The sequence below is a fragment of the Chrysemys picta genome, chromosome 1, assembly GCF_011386835.1.
Source record: "Chrysemys picta bellii isolate R12L10 chromosome 1, ASM1138683v2, whole genome shotgun sequence".
Lineage (NCBI taxonomy): Eukaryota > Metazoa > Chordata > Testudines > Emydidae > Chrysemys > Chrysemys picta.
This window is the reverse complement of record NC_088791.1, coordinates 292,589,129-292,606,968: the sequence shown is the minus strand read 5'-3', so window position 1 is coordinate 292,606,968 and position 17,840 is coordinate 292,589,129. Positions and strand designations below refer to the sequence as shown.

The window sequence follows — 17,840 nt, the reverse complement described above, 5'->3', positions numbered from 1 at the left end:
ATTCACCTTTAGGCAAGGACCAAGCACGAAAAACTTCGATCTCATTATTGAACAGTTCAGAAAGTTATGAAAGGAGGGAGAAAACGTAAACTCTTACGCTATAACACCAACTTTAACAATCCTGGATTGGCAATAGGGTTTACTAGAAAGTCTAGAAGGTCTTTTCCATCTCCAATTTCTAATGATTTTACAATGTCTAATGTGACCTCTATCACTTTAAATAGCAGAGCTGGCAGCCTAGAAAAATCATGCTCACGCATGGGGTTTTTTGGGGGGTGGGTGGGGGGGGAGGGGAGACAGGCCTATAAATTGCGTTCACTATAATCATAGTAAAGGTTGGGTGAACAGATTTTGTCCACGGATTGGTACACTTTGGCTGTGGGAAGCAGCGCGGGCTGAGGGATATGTTGGCCGTGGCTTCTCGCGGCCCCCATTAGCCTAGAGCGGCGAACTGCGGCCAGTGGGCGCTGCTATTGGCCGAACCGGCAGACGCGGCAGGTAAACATACCGGCTTACCCTGGTCAGCCGCGTGCCAAAGGTTGCCGACCCCTGGTACATAAACTGAAAGCAGGGAGAGTCAGTGTTTTTGACAATAAGCAGTACATCTCTTAGAAAGAGAACATACACCCACAAAATTAAAACTGAGGATAAATACACTAAACACTTAAAAATCTTTAGTCTATAATTTGGACTTGACCATTCTGCTATTTAAAAAAAATTAACAACATTAAGTTAGAAAACTGTCTCCACTGCAACTGCAGTCTATATTTTTCATGCTTTATCACAAAATATAACATTTTAGGGCATGTTCTAGCTGCATAATTACCTGTGAGGAAATGTTAAATTTAGTTACTCTTCTTCTGCCTTCTTAGAATTTTAAAAATAATCTCTCTTTCACCATTGTAAACACCAAGTCCTCATCTTTTCCCCCATGTTAATGACAGAGTCAAAATTAACATGGCTATTTTTGTTTATTTCCTGGTAGTGTACACAGATGATAACATTACAATCATAAAAATAGTATAGTGTTCTTTATTCATAAACTGCTTTAGTTAAAAAAAAAGAAAAAAAGCTAACAATGTTAGGAACCATTAGGAAAGGAATAGATAAGAAGACAAAGTATCATAATGCCACTATACAAATCCACTTTGAATACCGCATGCAGTTCCCATGGCCCCATCTCAAAAAAGATATATTAGACTTGGAAAAGGTACACAGAAGGGCAACACAAATGATTAGGGTGATGGATCAGCTTCCATCTGAGGAGAGATTCAAGAATGGGACTATTCAGCTTAGAAAAGAGATGACTAATGGGGGATATAAAAATCATAAATGGTGTGGAGAAAGTAAATAAGGAAGTGTTATTTACCCCTTCTCATAACCCAAGAACCAAGGGTCATCCGATGAAATTAATAGGCAGTAGGTTTAAAACAAAAAAGGAAGTACTTCCTCACACAACAGACTATCAACCTGTTGAACTCATGGCCATGGGATGCTGCGAAGGCCAAAAGTATAACTGGGTTCAAAAAAGAATTAGTTAAGTTCCTGGAGAATAGGTCCATCAATGACCATTAGCCAAAATGGTGAGGGATGAAACCTTATGCTCTGGGTGTCCCTAACACTCTGATTACCAGAAGCTGGAACTGGACAACAGAGGATGGTTCGCTTGATAATTGCCCTGTTCTGTTCATCCCCTCTAAAGCATCTGGCACTAACCACTATCAGAAGACAGGATACCAGGCTAGATGTACCACTGGTCTGACCAAGCAGAGCCATCATGTTCTTATGCAGTACTAGCAAAGCAACCAGAAGAACCCTCAAAAATACTTTTAAATATTTTACAGTTTTCCTGAAGTAAACGATAGATGTAAGCAAAAGTAAATATGTTTTTCCTACCCTAAAATATACATGTTTAAACCATTTTAAGGAAAGTCAAATGTTTGCTTAAACTAAACAAACCCTACTTGATCCATCTGTGAAAACTTCATAATTACCATCAGAGATGTTGAGAGTCAGGTTGCTTCTGGATATGAAATTTCAGATTATCATATAAATTCTCTTTTCTTTTGCTGTCCATCCACAGTAAGAGTAAGTAATATCACTAATTTTTTTCATCATCAAGTGAATGGACTTGTACATTTTGTGTAGGACAGTGAAATTTCATAAGAAATTTACAAAGCTGATACAGCATGAATAGTTAGCAATATAATTAGGCATAAAAACAAGACATGAAAAATCCACTTGCCTACTCATACACACTGACTGGAGACCTTCCCCTGACAAATGGGTCCAATGTCACAAATTTATATATAATTTAGAATCTCAAAACCAAGTTTCTATCTATTTCCATTTTTATAGCGCCCATTACTATATCTAAGTGCTAATCCTTGGGGTTCTGAAAGAATCTTTCAAATGTGAACAGATGCAATGCTGTCTTCCTGAATCTGAGATGGACAGCTCCAATTCCTTGATTATAGCACTCATATCTTTCCCAAGAAGCAGCAAAGTGAAATTAAGAAGACTTATTTTTATTACGCTTAAACTTTATTATTTGTATTACAACAATACTTGAGAATTCCAGTCAGGATCCTAGTGTGGTGTACAGATGTTATTCAGAACTTAGGGGCAGAAGTGAAATTGGCTGCTTGGGAAAGTTACCAGCAGCCATGAGGCAGATACCACCACTAACAGGGATCAACTCACAAAAATAAAGTCTAGGAGAGCGAAATGGAAGGCTCTCTCCCCCCGCAGCCAGGAGGCCCAGACCTGACAGGCGGGGGGGGAAGGAACCAAAAGCCCTTCACTTATTCAGCAGTCAAATTTGGGGGGGTGGGAAGAGATTTCACATTTACTCAGAATCCACTAACCATTAGCTGATCTAAAGATTAAACAGGTGCGGGGGGGGGGGGGGGGTTAGGACAGGCTCTGCTCAGACTCCCAACACCCTCGCACCTGCCAGCAGCTGGAGGGGGCCTTGCCCCTCAGGCTCGCTGACGGGTCCCCCAAACTAGCTCGCCATCCCCTGTTATGCTGGAAAGCCCCAGGGAGCGAGCCCAGCGCTGCTGCGACACGCACCAGGGCCGCTACCCGGGCCAGCTCCCAGGTCGGGGGTTTCTGCCGAGCGCTCCGCGCAGGGAGGCGGCAGCGATGCTCCCCTTGAGGTGATGGGGAGAAGCGCCCCCGGATCCAGCCGTTAGCCCTGGCTCCCTCCCCTCACGGGGCCCGGGAGCGAGGGACCCGGGAAGGAGCAGCGCCTCCGCTGCACCCAGCGCGGATCGTTCCCATCCCCAAGCGCCTGCGCTGCCCGCCCGGGTCTGTCACGGGCAGCGGGGCCGGAGGCGCCTCGGGCGGGGTCTCGGGGCGGCGGAGGGGGGAGGGCCGTACCTGACTCCGCAGCGTCCGGCGCCCGCAGCCATGTCACACCCCCTCAGCAGCGCACAGCCGCCGGGCTCGCTCCGGCCGCCGCAGCGCTCTGCTCTCCGCTCCGTCCCGCCCCTCCCCTCCACCGCTCTCGCGCGACTTCCCATCAACCGTCGCGAGGTTCGCCAGGCCGCGGTCTCGCGCACAAGCTACAGCGCGCACTAGGTCAGCAAAAGGTCATGTGAGAGTTGCCCTCGCCTCCTATTGGGCGAGGGGATAGCGCGAGTCCCCGCTGGACTGAGCGAGAGAACGCAGCGGGACGGGAGAGGACGGGAAAAGCGAAGTCAGCACGCGCCTCCCAACCCAGGCGCGGCTGAGACCAGTGGAGACGGTGGGGGCTGAGCCCGCACGAGGGGAGCAGGGCACGTGCAGGGAGGCCGGCCCACGCGGGGGAGGGAGGATTCGGAGAAGCTCAGCAGAGGTGACAGCGCGCACCGTAAAAGGCCCCCACTGAGACACGTGTGGGCTTGAGCCTCGGGCTGGGGGCCGGCCGGCTGGACGGAGAAGAGGCACCCTAGTGCATCAGACATGGGGGCCAGGAGCATCCCTGCCACCAATAGGCTACCCCACGCTGCAGTGATCAGTCAAGGTGGGGGCTGGTTAGCTGTTTCAGCCCCTCTCTTCAGGCAGGTGGAAGTTTGAGTGTCAGTAGCTCCTACTCCCAGTCAGATTAATTCAAAGGCTGCAAAAAAAATGGCCATGGGTCAGCAAAAGACAACCACCAAAGCCAGCCAAACGCCAGTCTTCTAATAACCCCAAACCAGTGCACAGAGAACGCTGAGACTCCCACAGGTTTCACAAACAATAGGGCATTGAGAAGAGGGGACCTGTACTGACTCCCACACAAACACTCCCTTCAGCTCTAGCCAGGCTTTTGATCTCTCTTCTTCCCCATGCCTACCTCCCTGTGTTTAGATGTCCTTAGGGGTAGGTTAGGGTTACCATACATCCTCCTTTTCCCGGACATGTCCGGCTTTTTGGCACTCAAACCCCCGTCCGGGGGGAATTGCCAAAAAGCCGAACATGTCTGGGAAAATGCCGGCCAAGCACTTCCCCTCCCGTGGCGGCTCTGCTCCTCCCGACTCTTCAGCTCTGTTCAAGAGCCAAGCTGCCTGAGCGCTATGGGCTTCAGGCAGCCCCCTTGCCTCTGGACCCCAGCCGCCGGCCGGGCACTTCCCCTCCCAGGCTCCGGCGGTGCAGGGTCCGGAGGCATGGGGGCTGCCCGAAGCCGGTAACGCTCGGGCAGCCCGGCTCTTAAACAGAGCCGAAGAGTCAGGGGAGGAGCAGAGCCTCCAGCCGCGGCGGCTCTGCTCCTCCCCGACTCTTCGGCTCTGTTTAAGATCTGAGCGCTACTGGCTTCGGGCAGCCCCCATGCCTCCGGACCCTGTGCCGCCGGAGCCCGGGAGGGGAAGTGCCCGGCTCGGGGCGCAGGGTCTGGAGGCAAGGGGGCTGCCCGAAGCCCAAGCGCTACCGGCTTCACTGTTTGCCGGGCAGCCTCCAGACCCTGCGCCCCCAGCTGGGCGCTTCCCCTCCCGGGCTCCAGCTGCGCTGGGGAAGCGCCGGCCAGGGGCGCAGGGTCTGGGGGCTGCCCGGCAAACCGTGAAGCCGGTAGCGCTCGGGCAGCCCTTTCCGCATGGCTGGGAGTGGGAGGGAGCGGAGTTAGGGCAGGGAAGGGGCGGAGTTGGGCAGGGTGGGGAAATGGGCGGGGCCAGGACCCGTGGAGGGTCCTCTTTTTTTTATTTGTTAGATATGGTAACCCTAGGGTAGGTAAGTGCAAAAGTTTAGAAGCCCAACATCTTTTCCAGATTCTTCGGCTATGGCCTGCCCCAACTGGTACTGAACTCAATAGAAAAAGTCCTGTTGATGTCAATGAAAGTTGTATCAGGCCCCTGCTACAGGAAGCAGAAGATTCTGTTCATGGGAAGTCTGTGTCGAGGGACTGAGGTAATGACAGCACATTCTTAACCCATTCTCTCAAATGTAGCCCGAGAACTTCTTTCTTCATTCCTCCCCAACCATTTGTTAAATTCAGTGCTGCAAGAGAATATGTACGCCAAGTCTGATGACATATTCAAAGTTTACAGGTTCTCTTGCACTGTTACAATATAGCACTTAATTGTATATGCTGTAGGGGCTCTTGCTCTCTTTTCTTTCTGTCTGTCTGTGTGTGTTAAAAATGGTGTTTCAGTTGGATTCATTTTATGGCAACATCTATTGATTTAATAAAAAGTTTATAGAGGCTCCCCTATTATTTTAGCAGCCTGTAAGCAGGAGCTGTCCCACAGACACAACACAAGCAGCAGCAGGAAGAAATGACAAAGTAGAATGGTTGCTTAACAACTTTGAGCAGGATCCTCTGAGAATGCTCCAAAATGAGGGACTCCCCCCCCCCCCCCCCCCCCCCCAAATCCCCAAAGGTTGGCTTAACCCACGTTCCTGAGACCAAAACAGCCTAAGAGGAGAAAGACCTACAGAACCAGGGACCTGACCAACTACAGGCCCAAGATAGCCTGAGTATGGCTGGGGCTACCCAAACATGCACACTGCACCTGAACAAGCAGTGGTTGAGAGAAAGAACTGAATTGCTCAGTTGCTCTCAGCCACAAAGATGATATCTGTGGCTCCACTGGCCAGGAAAGAACCAACCCCCTTGTACTAGGGGACCCCAAAGAGTGACCTCTCCATTTCACAATGAGAGATATCCCACTTTCCTACCAAGCTCCAATACACTCAGCCTTGTGCTCGATTTCCATACTTTTCCCTTTCATTTCTTGTTCCCACCCATACCACTTCTAATTTCACTCTATCCTTTCCCTTAATAAAATGTTAGTTTCTTCTTACTGCTGTTTAGTCCTTCGTCATTTGGTATTTCTCAGATGCATCATAATTACCACTCTAGAGGTCAGAGGCTACACATTCATATATTTACCCTACTACTACCACCACCACCACTTGCATCTTAACCTGTATACAGGTTATCTAGCAAGTTAGGGGCTAAAATCTGTGCATTTGCTGGGGCTTGGAGCTAGGGTGACCAGACAGCAAATGTGAAAAATCGGGACGGGGGTGGGGGATAATAGGAGCCTACATAAGAAAAAGACCCAAAAATCGGGACTGTCCCTATAAAATTGCCCCAACTGGGCAATTTAATACTTGGAGCATAAAGAACCAGGAGCCCATTGATCCTCAGGAGGTCACAATGGTGGGACAAACAAGCTGCACCACTCTTGAGGACTAAGGAGGAAGTCAAATACATTGGGAGTCATTTATATATTCTGTAAACTTGTCATCCCTACAGTAGATGTTAACAAGCTTATGACCGAAAGTTCCTCATTGTTTCAACCTCTTTGTTTTAAAATACCTTTCAGTGTTCAGGACAATTGATTAACTCTATCAGAGTGGCTTTTTCTGAATGTCAAGACTTACTTAAAGTAAAAAACTTTTCAGAACAAAACAGGAACTAAATATGTGAAGAAAAGCTTTAAAAATAAACTCTGACATCTTTTTCCTTTGTTCTACAACTCCCTTTAGACTATTCAGTGATAATATATTCTGATGGCACTTTGCCAAATCTTTGAAATTCAGGATTTATAACCACCAGGAAACCATAAAAACATAACCTACAGTACACCATTGTTGGCCCAGAAAATTGTTTTCATACATCATGTTAGAAATGGAAATTACTGACTGTACTGAAATGTTGATATTTAAACAGTCTGATATAAATGTTTCATTTGTGATTACACAAGAAAATTGGTTAGTTATTGGACACTTCTTATTTTCTATGTTGCTTATGAAAAGAACATCTCACAGCAACGGTTTCTGGGCTCCTGAAACTGGATGTTCTATAGGATAAATCTAGTTTTATTTTTCATGTATGCCTGAGGGGAAAATACAAACTTATCTATTGCAAATGATTGAAAATTCAGAAGTTGGTAATTTTATTTATATTCTAGAATCTTCCATTCCTAGATGTACTAGAGCAACCTGAAAGGCAGCAAATAATTAATTGCCTTTTACATTAAATTCATTTTTTCATTTTAAATACAGGCATATAGGGAAAAGAGACAAACAAAACTTGTACAGTAACTCCTCACTTAATGTTGTAGTTATGTTCCTGAAAAATGTGACTTTAAGCAAAACGATGTTAAGCGAATCCAGTTCCCATAAGAATTAATGTAAATGGGGGGGGGGTTAGGTTCCAGGGGAAAAAAATATATATAGGCTTTTGTTTGGCAAAAAATATTTTGACAAAGTTCCTCCTCTACCTTGGTGGGTCCTGCGCTTATTGGCGGATTTTCTCACCTCACAGATTCACCATGTGGGTCAGGAAACTGCCCAGAGACCTTCCCCTCAGGTAGAAGCCACAGACCAGGTCAATTCCTCGTGTGTCTGATCAGGAGTTGGGAGGTTTGAGGGGAATCCAGGCCTGCCCTCTACTTTGGATTCCAGCTGTCTAGAGTGCCTCCTGGTACAGCTGCGTGACAGCTACAACTCCCTGGGCTACTTGCCCATGGCCTCCTCCCAACACCTTCTTTATCCTCACCACAGGACCTTTCTCCTGGTGTTTGATAATGCTTGAACTCCTCAGTCTTCCAGCAATATGTCTTCTTACTCTCAGCTCCTCATGCCTCTTGCTTCCAACTCCTTGCATGCACACCACAAACTGAAATGAGATCCTTTTTAAACTCAGGTGCCCTGATTAGCTAGCCTGTCCTAATTGATTCTAGCAGTTTCTTAATTGGCTCCAGGTGTCTTAATTATCCTGCCTATCTTAATTGGTTCTAGCAGGTTCCTGATTACTCTGTGCAGCCCCTGCTCAGGTCACTCAGGGAACAGAAAACTACTCATCCAGTGACCAGTATATTTGCCCTCTACCAGACTCCTGTACCCCACTGGTCTGGGTCTGTCACATATCCCTCCCCCTGCTCAATGCCAAGGGGTTGGGCATCTTGGGACGCCAGACAGTGCACACGTGACAAGCCATCGGCGTTGCCATGACGGCTCCCTGCTCTGTGTTGCACATGGAACTGGAAAGGTTGGAGGTATAAGAACCACCTCGTCACCCTTGTGTTCTTCTCCTTGATCCGCTGCATCCATTGAAGAGGGGCATGGTTGGTCACGTGGACAAATCTGCACCCGAGCAGGTAGTAGCGCAATGCTTCCATGGCCCATTTTACGGCGAGGCACTCTCTCTCCACCACTGCATATTTTTGTTCCCTCGGAAGGAGTTTCCTACTGAGGTAGAGAATGAGGTGTTCCTCCTCCCCAACATCTGTGCTAGAACAGCCCCCAACCCTACTTCCGATGCATCCGTCTGCAGGATAAGTTCCTTGGTGAAATCAGGGGCTATCAGTATGGGGTTACTGCAGAGGGCAGTCCGTAGGACTGTGAACGCTTCCTCTGCTGCATCAGACCATCTCAACAGATCAGGTCCACGGGCTTTCACTAGGTCTGTCAGGGGGCTTGCCCTTGTGGCAAAGTGGGGGATAAATCGTCGGTAATACCCCACCACACCTAGGAATGCCCAGACTTGTTTCTTGGGACTTGGTCGGGGCCAATTTTGGATGGCCTCTAACTTGTTCAGTTGGGGTTTTACCAGACCTTTTCCCACAATGTAGCCAAGATATTTGGCCTCCGTAAACCCTACAGCGCACTTGGCAGGGTTTGCTGTAAGGCCAGCTCGCCTGAAGGTATCGAGGACTGCCTCCACCTTCTCTAGGTGGGTTCCTAGTCTGGGGTATGAATGACCACATCGTCCAAGTAGGCAGCAGCATAACTGTTATGGGGGCGTAATAGCTTGTCCATGAGGCGCTGGAAGGTAGCTGGGGCCCCATGTAGTCCAAAAGGGAGGACAGTATATTGAAAAAGACCCTCTGGTATAGAGAATGTAGTCTTTTCCTTTGTGTCTTCCGCAAGGGGAATCTGCCAGTACCCCTTTGTCAAGTCTAGGGTAGTCAAGTACCGGGCATTACCCAGACGGTCCACTAGTTCATCTATGCGAGGTATGGGGTACGTGTTGAACTGGGATACTTCGTTTAGTCGCTGGAAGTCGTTGCAAAACCTTGTGATGCCATCAGGTTTGGGCACCAGCACGATTGGGCTGGACCACTGACTGTGGGATTCTTCGATGATCCTCAACTCCAGCATTTTTTTTTTTACTTCTGCTTTTATTTCCTCCCTTTTTGCCGCTGGCACCCGATAGGGCCTCATTGTTACTCTGGCCCCAGGGTTCGTGATGATGTGGTGATATGTCTCGGTTGTTTGACCCGGTTTTGTCGAGAACACATCTTGGTTCCGGAAGATCATCTTAGACACCTCATTCTTCTGGTCTGGTGTTAAATCGGGAGACACTCACCTGTTTGGAAGGCTTGTTTTCCCTGGTTAGGTCTTTTCGGACAGCTGTGCATGCCTCTTGTGCATGCCAGGTTTCAGAAGGTTGACGTGATAAATCTGTTCTTGTTTTCAGCATCCTGGCTGCCACACCTTGTACGTTACTTCCCCCATGGGTTCAACCACCTCATAGGGCCAGAAGCTTGCTTTCTGCCGTGGGTACCAACACCATCACCCGATTCCCTGGTTGGAACTGTCGGACTTTTGCCTGGCGATTGAAATGGGTTCGCTGGGCCTCCTGTGCCTTCTCCAAATGTTCCCGTACAATAGGGGTGACCCGGGCTATCCGGTCTCGCATCTGCATTACATGTTCTATTATATTTCTCCCCTCATTGGGTTCCTCTTCCCAGATCTCTTTGGCGATAACTAGTATGCCACGGGGGTGATGCCCATATAATAACTCGAAGGGGGAAAACCCAGTTGAGGCCTGAGGTACCTCCCGGATTGCAAACATAAGGTAGGGTAGTAGGGTGTCCCAGTCCTTCCCGTCCCGACTTACCACCTTCCTTATCATAGCCTTGAGGGTTCGGTTAAACCTTTCTACCAACCCATCAGTCTGCGGATGGTAGACTGAAGTTCTCAGGGTATGTATATGGAGCAGCGTACAGAGGTCCTTCATTAGCTTTGACATAAATGGGGTTCCATGGTCTGTTAATATCTCCTTTGGTAGCCCCACTCGGGCAAAGATCCCCACCAGCTCTTTGGCTATTGTTTTAGGGGCCATGTTCCGCAGGGGTACGGCTTCTGGGTAGCGAGTAGCATAGTCCAAAACAACAAGTATATATTGGTGGCCCCGAGCTGTCTTCTCCAGGGGTCCAGTCTCTGTTGCCTCTACTGGTTCAGAGGCGTTAGGGTGGAGGTCAGACTCAGGTGCTTCTCCCTCCTGAGTGGCCTCCTTTTCAGCTGCTCGGGTCTGCCTACCTACGAGAGCAAACTTCTGGCTTTGGGTCAGTATTCGGGTTCCCAAGGCCTTAGCTGCCTTTCTTTCCACCCAGTCTGGGAGTGGAGAACAAATCTGGGGATATTTCAGAGAAGATTGGGGGTTGACAGTCTGCTGTGGATGCCTCACTAATTACAGGGTTCCCATCTTTCTCCAATCCCCCTACCGGGAGTAAGTTTCCAAACCCTGGGAAGTCCCTCCCTATGAGCACCGGGTATGGGAGTTTAGGGACTACACCTGCTGCTACCTCAGTAGTGTTCCCTTGGATTTCGATTTTTACTGGGATGGTGGGGTAGTAACTAACTGTCCCATGGACACATGTTATCCCCGTACATTTAGCCTGTAGCAGCTGACTATGCTTCACTAGCTTCCCTGAGATAAGCGTGATAGCACTCCCCGAATCAACCAGTGCCGTGGTCCCTACCCCATTTAGTTTCACTGGTCTGGTATACATATGTGGGGTTAGTGAGACCCTCCCAAGGTGGATTAGGGAGCATGGGTCTGCCCAGTTCCCCAGGTTACACTGCATAGGCTCCTCAGCATTGGGACACTGTGAAGCTATACGTCCCCACTCCCTGCAGGCATAACATCTGTATGGAGCCCTAGGCGTTCCCCGGTCTCTTGGTTTGGGCGGTAACATCACGATCCTCTTCTCCCTCAGTGCTCCGACTCTTTGTGGCCTCTGGAGGGCCTTCAGCCCCTCTCTTTTTCCACCTGGGCCCTCCTGGTGGCCCAGTCATCCGAGCTTTAGGGCTTGGTGCTGCTAGTTTAACCTGGGGTGCCTCTTCCTTAACTGGTCGTGTCAGCTCCCTCGCTGTCCTTTGCCTCTCTAACAGGGCGACAACCTCGTCATAGGTGGCGGGTTCGTTCTGGCTTACCCAGGCGCGAAGGTCTGGCGGTAGTCCCCTCGTGTATCAGTCAATGACCAGAACCTCTAGTATCTCTTCCGGACTCCAGGACTCTGTTTGCAACCACTTTCATGCGAGATGGATGAGGTCATACAATTGGGACCGCAGGGTTTTGTCTTCCTGGTACCTCCACTCGTGATACCGCTGGGCCCGCACTGCGGTCGTTACCCCAGATCTGGCCAGGATCTCTGCTTTCAGCTGGGGGTAGTCTGCTGCAGCCTCTTCAGGCAGATCCTGGTAGGCCTTCTGGGCCTCCCCACACAGGAATGGGGCAAGAATGCCAGACCACTGATCTCGAGGCCAGGCCTCCCGTAGGGCTCTCCTCTCAAAGGCCAGAAGGTTTGTCTCTACATCATCCTCCCGCGTCATTTTCTGCAGCCAATGGCTGGCCCGTATGAGCCGCGTCCCATCATGGCCGCAGTTCAGCTCTGTAAGGGTCTTTACCAGTTCCCGCAACATAGCTCCGTCTTGAGCAGCCTGGTCCATCAGCAGGCGATTAGTCTCTTGCTTGGACATGGGTAGCCTCCTGCTGGGCTGCTGTGGCTTGTATCAGTGCCCACACTACGTCATCCATTGTGGTGGGGGAAAAAATAAACTTTTTTTTTTTAAATCACCCTCCTTCTTCCGCCGCGCTGTGCACACCAAAATTCCTCTCCTGACACCAGTTGTGACAAAGTTCCTCCTCTACCTTGGTGGGTCCTGTGCTTATTGGCGGATTTTCTCGCCTCACAGATTCACCATGTGGGTCGGGAAACAGCCCAGAGACCATCCCCTCTGGTAGAAGCCACAGTCCAGATCATTTCTTCCTGTGTCTGATCAGGAGTTGGGAGGTTTGAGGGGAACCCGGGCCTGCCCTCTACTCCGAGTTCCAGCCCAGAGCCCTGTGGACTGCAGCTGTCTAGAGTGCCTCCTGGTACAGCTGCGCGACAGCTACAACTCCCTGGGCTACTTGCCCATGGCCTCCTCCCAACACCTTCTTTATCCTCACCACAGGACCTTTCTCCTGGTGTTTGATAATGCTTGTACTCCTCAGTCATATTCCAGCAATATGTCTTCTCACTCTCCGCTCCTCATGCCTCTTGCTCCCAGCTCCTCGCATGCACACCACAAACTGAAGTGAGGTCCTTTTTAAACTCAGGTGCCCTGATTAGCTAGCCTGTCCTAATTGATTCTAGCAGTTTCTTAATTGGCTGATTCTAGCAGGTGTCTTAATTATCCTGCCTGTCTTAATTGGTTTTAGCAGGTTCCTGATTACTCTAGTGCAGCCCCTGCTCTGGTCACTAAGGGAACAGAAAACTACTCATCCAGTGACCAGTATATTTGCCCTCTACCAGACTCCTGTACCCCACTGGTCTGGGTCTGCCACAATATACACACTCTGTCTCTCTCTCTCTCTAAATTTTAAACAATTTAATACTGTACACAGCAATGATGATTGTGAATCTTGGTTGAGGTGGTGAAGTCAGAGGGTGGGATATTTCCTAGGGAATGCCTTACTGCTAAATGATGAACTAGCAATTGGCCGAGCCCTCAAGGGTTAACTCATTGTTGTTAATGTAGCCTCACACTCTACAGGGCAGCGGGAATGGAGGGAGGGGAGACAGCATGGCTGTGTGTGTGTGTGTGTGAGAGAGAGAGAGAGAGAGAGAGAGATGCGCATTTCCCCTTTAAGTATGCTGACTGCATTCTTAAGTACACTGCCTTGTTAAGTTAATCAGCAAGCTGAGACACAGCTGCTGCCAGGAAGCTCCCTCCATCCTGAGCCGTGTTGTGTTTCCCCCCTGCTCTATGGAGAGAGATGAGGAAAGCGGGGTGCAGGAGCAGGGGGACACCCTGATATTAGCTCCCTTCTTCCCCCCCCTCTCCCGCACAGCAAGCAGGAGGCTCGGGGAGCAGCTCCAAGACAGAGGGCAGGAGCAGCACCTGGCAGTGGGGGGAGGGACAGCTGAACTGCCGGCAAGCTGGGTGGCTGCTGCACAGGGAATTTAGGGGAGCGGGGAGCTGATGCAGGGCTGCCAGTCCACCCTGGTTCCAAGCCTCCACCAGTTAGCTGCAACGGGCTGCTCTTCCTGCAAGCAGTGGAGAAAGCAGTTGGCTGCTAAATGACATTAGAAGGGAGCATTGCACAACTTTAAATGAGCACGTTCCCTAACTGATCAGCAACTTAACAACGAAACAATGTTAACCGGGATGACTTGAAGTGAGGAGTTACTGTATCTAACCTAACATAAATAAGGCTGGCTGATTAAGACCACAATATGCTGGGTATTACACTGCCCAAGCATCAGCTACCTTGCTAATTACTGCTCAAGAGTTTGTAAATCCATGTGGACAAAATTCTGAGGTAGAGTAACAGGACTTAAAACCCATGTTGGAAATAGTTTCAGATTTCAGAATTGTGTCTCTTTCTCTTTAGATATGAAGCAAGGCCTACTTACATATACCTACCACTGTTTTGTGGCAGCATCCTGCCATCTTTACTAGCTAACTCCATTAATACAATAATTTCTAGTGCACATTTTAGAATCAAACCAGCCTCAGTCATTTTGGATTGCTTCATTTGCATAGCACACCCAGCAGGCCTTTAAATTAATATCATTTAAACTGCAAACTGGAAATGCTCTGTTAATTTTCTTAATTCGCCCACATATTCATTTGCTTTTTGACTCAGCATATAATTCATTTTGCAATCAACAGTGGCTTTGAGGCTAGGTGATTTTTTAGAATTTCCACTATCTCAGCAAATGCTTTGTCTGTAGATTTGGTAGGAGTAGTTATATTATGCAGCATCTTATACGTTGAGCCCGTTATGCTCCATAAGACCACCACCTTTTTTGCATCAATTGAATTGGTAGTTATGTACCATTGTAGACTCTTGACACAGATGAGCCCTTCCTCTACTAAGCTATCAAGTCGGTTTTCCCAAACAACCAGACATTTTTAACGCTTTACTTTCTAAATGAGCAGTTTACTCAGTCCCGGTGGCTGCAGGCTGCAGTTTCCTTTTCAGTTTCACTAGAGCTCATGATCATTATTCACTGTATTCCTGGATTAAGATCCTCATTGCCAGTTGTGTCTTTTGCTTTTTACAGAGCATGCAAAGCCTACCTACCTATATACACACTGCTGATCTGGCAGGTTTTGAAGCATATAACACTGCACACACTAGAGGGTGCTCAAACTATTTAAAGGGATACTACCAGATTCCAACACACTAGAATAATGTTTGGGGACTTACTAACTGAGGGATTATGACAAAATCTTCCTTGATTTCCCTCAAAGATACCAGAGGTATTTGAAATATCTACAAAATCCTGGGATGAGATCCTCATCCATGTTTCAGCTCCTTTGGGCAGACAACCTGAAAGCCTCATATCTGATCAAGGGAGAATTTTCCCAATGCAGGCACTGTAGAAGATGGCCATAAAGTTGTCTCCCAAGGATCCCGTGCAAGCCCTCATGTAGGGTTTGTGCTGGAGTGGGGTTGTGGGTAAGAGAGGAACGTCAGGGAAAGCGCTGGAGTACACAGCACTCTGGAGATTCTGAACAATGCTATAAAAACATAGAAAAGTAGGACTGGAAGGAACCTTGACAGGGCATCTAGTCCAGGCCCCTGCACTGAGACAGGACTATAGTCTGTATGGCTGCCTAAAGAGGCTGATGCAATTTAGACAAGCCCATGGCCTATGCTAAATTACACTTGAGATCTCTCCAGCCTGCAGAACAGCCCAGGATCAAAAGCGCACAAAGGTGACTTGATGCCATCGTAGGCTAGGGTTACCATTCGTCCGGATTCCCCCGGACATGTCCGGCTTTTAGAGTTAAAAATAGCATCCGGGGGGAATTTGTAAATGTCCGGACTCCCCCCCGCAGAGCATGCGCTGCTGACAGGGCAGCCGGACGGATGGTGCCACTTACATGGGGCTCCGACAGCCAGAGAGAGCCCCTCCTCCACTTCCCCTTCCTCTCCCCTGCAGCTGAGAGCACTCCCTCCCTCCCTGCAGTCGCAGATCACCAGCAGGCCGTTCACACCGGCAGTCTGGAGCTCCTCCCCCTGCTCCTCCTCCCCCGCACACTGGTCTGAGTGGCAGAGTAAGGGGACCAGGGGGTTGGAGAAGGGGCAGGGAGAGACGGGGGCGGGCTTTCTGGGGGTGGGGATAAGGTTTTGGGCAGTCAGGGTACAGGTAGGGGGTAGGATCCGGGGGCGGGGGGGCAGTTAGGGGACAAGGAACAGGGAGGATTAGGTAGGGGGTGGAGGTTCTGGAGGGCAGTTAGGAGCTGGGGTCCCAGGAGTGGTAGTCAGGGGACAAGGAGGGGGGGCTGTCAGGTGGCAGGGGTGGGGAGCGGGATCGGAGCAGTCAGGGGACAGGGAGCAGAGGGGTTTAGATGGGTCGGGAGTTCTGGGGGGGGCTGTCAGGGGGTGGGGAGTGGTTGGATGGGGCGTGGGAGTCCCGTGGGTCTGTCTGGGGGTGGGAGTGGGGGTGTGGATAAGGGTTGGGGCAGGTAGGGGGTAGGGTTCTAGGGGGCCAGTTAGGATGGGGGGAGGGTCTCAGGAGGGGGCAGTCACGGAACAAGGAGCAGGGAGGCTTAGGTAGGGGGTGGAGTCCTGGGGGGCAGTTAGGGGCAGGGGTCCCAGGAGGGGGCAGTCAGGGGACAAGGAGCAGGGGGAAGGTTGGGGGTCCTGAGGGGGGCGGGAAGTGGGAGGGAGTGGAAGGGGCAGGGGCGGGGCTAGGGCAGGACTGGGGCGGGGCTCCTCCCGTTCTCTTTTTTGCTTGCTGAAATATGGTAACCCTATCGTAGGCTGCAGTACATAATCTCAGCCCTGGTAATTAAAGTTGTCAAGATGGTAACTAGAGACTAACCTGGTCACTTTGCCATTTTCATGACCATGAAATTTTACTGTGATTCAGTTTAACCCATGAAGTTTACCAAAATTATCATTTCCAGCTTCTCCAGAATCTGTTTTGTCCTGGAATCCTAATTAAATTCCAAATTTAAATGCCAACACCTTGTAGATAACAGCTTGACTGCCATTTGATGATGGTCCACCTGTGGGTGTCTTCACAATCTTACAACTCGCACTGGGGGTGGAGATATAAAAATAATTACATAATCCCTTCAAATATACAGTACTGCGCAGTAATCCCTAAGCACTGCTATACTGCTATTTCTAAGATGTATTTTGGTTCATTATGGAGAGAGACTTCCCGGCTCTTTGAGCTCTGGTCAAGTGAAAAATTCTCTAAGTTATATTAGTACTTTTTGCAAAAAGACATGAGGGAGACTGTGCTGTTCTTTTGGACTGCATCCGTCACGTAAAAACTCCAATACTTTAATCTGAAGTGACACAGGAATGATCACATCCCATTTCATCAAACATCCTTGTACTATGGAAAGTTCAAGAGGAGTGAGAGATTATAAATCTTACTGACAGGACACTGCTGATCAAACTTATGGAGAAGTGTCCAAGTATGTATGGTTCATTTTATTAGAAATAACAAAATATTCAATAAGGTTTACATAAAATATCTCTATTGAAATAGCTCCTTGATAACGAAGACATTATGCAGAGCAGCATGAAGTCCTCTACAGTGGAATGCAGTTTGACATTTTACTTTTGCATAATGCAAGACTGACTTTAAAATCTGGAGGAGCCCAGGAAAATTATTGTGGAAGAGACTCATTCCATCCATCTCTTTTCCCTTCTCTTGTGTCATCATAGGAAACATAGGAATTGTCATATTGGATCTGTCTATAATATACTCCTGTAACTTGTCCCTGACAGTGGCCAGTTACAGCTGCTACAGAGAAAGGTGAAAGAAACCTAATAATTAAAGAATAATCAGAACATAGGGGAAATTTCTTCATAATCTCTAGAGAAACAAGGTGGGTGAGGTAATGTCTTTTATTGGAACAACTTTTGTTGGTGAGATAAACAAGCTTTCGAGCTACACAGACCTGAGGAAAAACTCAAGAAGTTCAAAAGCTTGTCTCTCTCACCAGCAGAAGTGGGTCCAATAAAAGCTATTACCTCACCCAACTTCTCTCTCTAATATCCTGGGACTGACAGGGCTACACCACCATTGCAAATTTCATATCTCTGACATTTAGCACAATCATCTTGTGTCCAAAGCATGAGCACATATCTCTTTTCTTTGAAAAAGATATCCTGTCTAATG

The 17,840-nt window shown here is 48.8% G+C and overlaps 1 protein-coding gene and 1 long non-coding RNA gene across 12 annotated transcripts in view; one reads left to right on the top strand and one right to left on the bottom strand.

Annotated features, from left to right (window-relative positions):
• The window catches only part of AKAP11 (A-kinase anchoring protein 11), a 65,881-nt gene extending 62,323 nt beyond the window's left edge, over window positions 1-3,558 (bottom strand). For 6 of the 11 annotated variants that reach the window (XR_010597780.1, XR_010597781.1, XM_065581172.1 and 3 more), the window contains exon 1: window positions 3,385-3,558. The gene's annotated coding sequence lies outside the window, so the exon portion shown is untranslated. Of the gene's footprint in view, window positions 1-826; window positions 979-1,994; window positions 2,105-3,384 lie in introns of those variants that run through there. The other 5 variants (XM_065581173.1, XM_065581174.1, XM_065581179.1 and 2 more) reach the window with 5 other exon arrangements.
• Window positions 3,559-3,561: 3 nt separating this feature from the next.
• LOC103306512 (uncharacterized) overlaps window positions 3,562-17,840 on the top strand; it is a 47,162-nt gene continuing 32,883 nt past the window's right edge. Inside the window, exons 1-2 of the long non-coding RNA XR_010597785.1 lie at window positions 3,562-3,703; window positions 5,226-5,364. This is a non-coding gene — a long non-coding RNA (uncharacterized LOC103306512). The remainder of the gene's footprint in view (window positions 3,704-5,225; window positions 5,365-17,840) is intronic.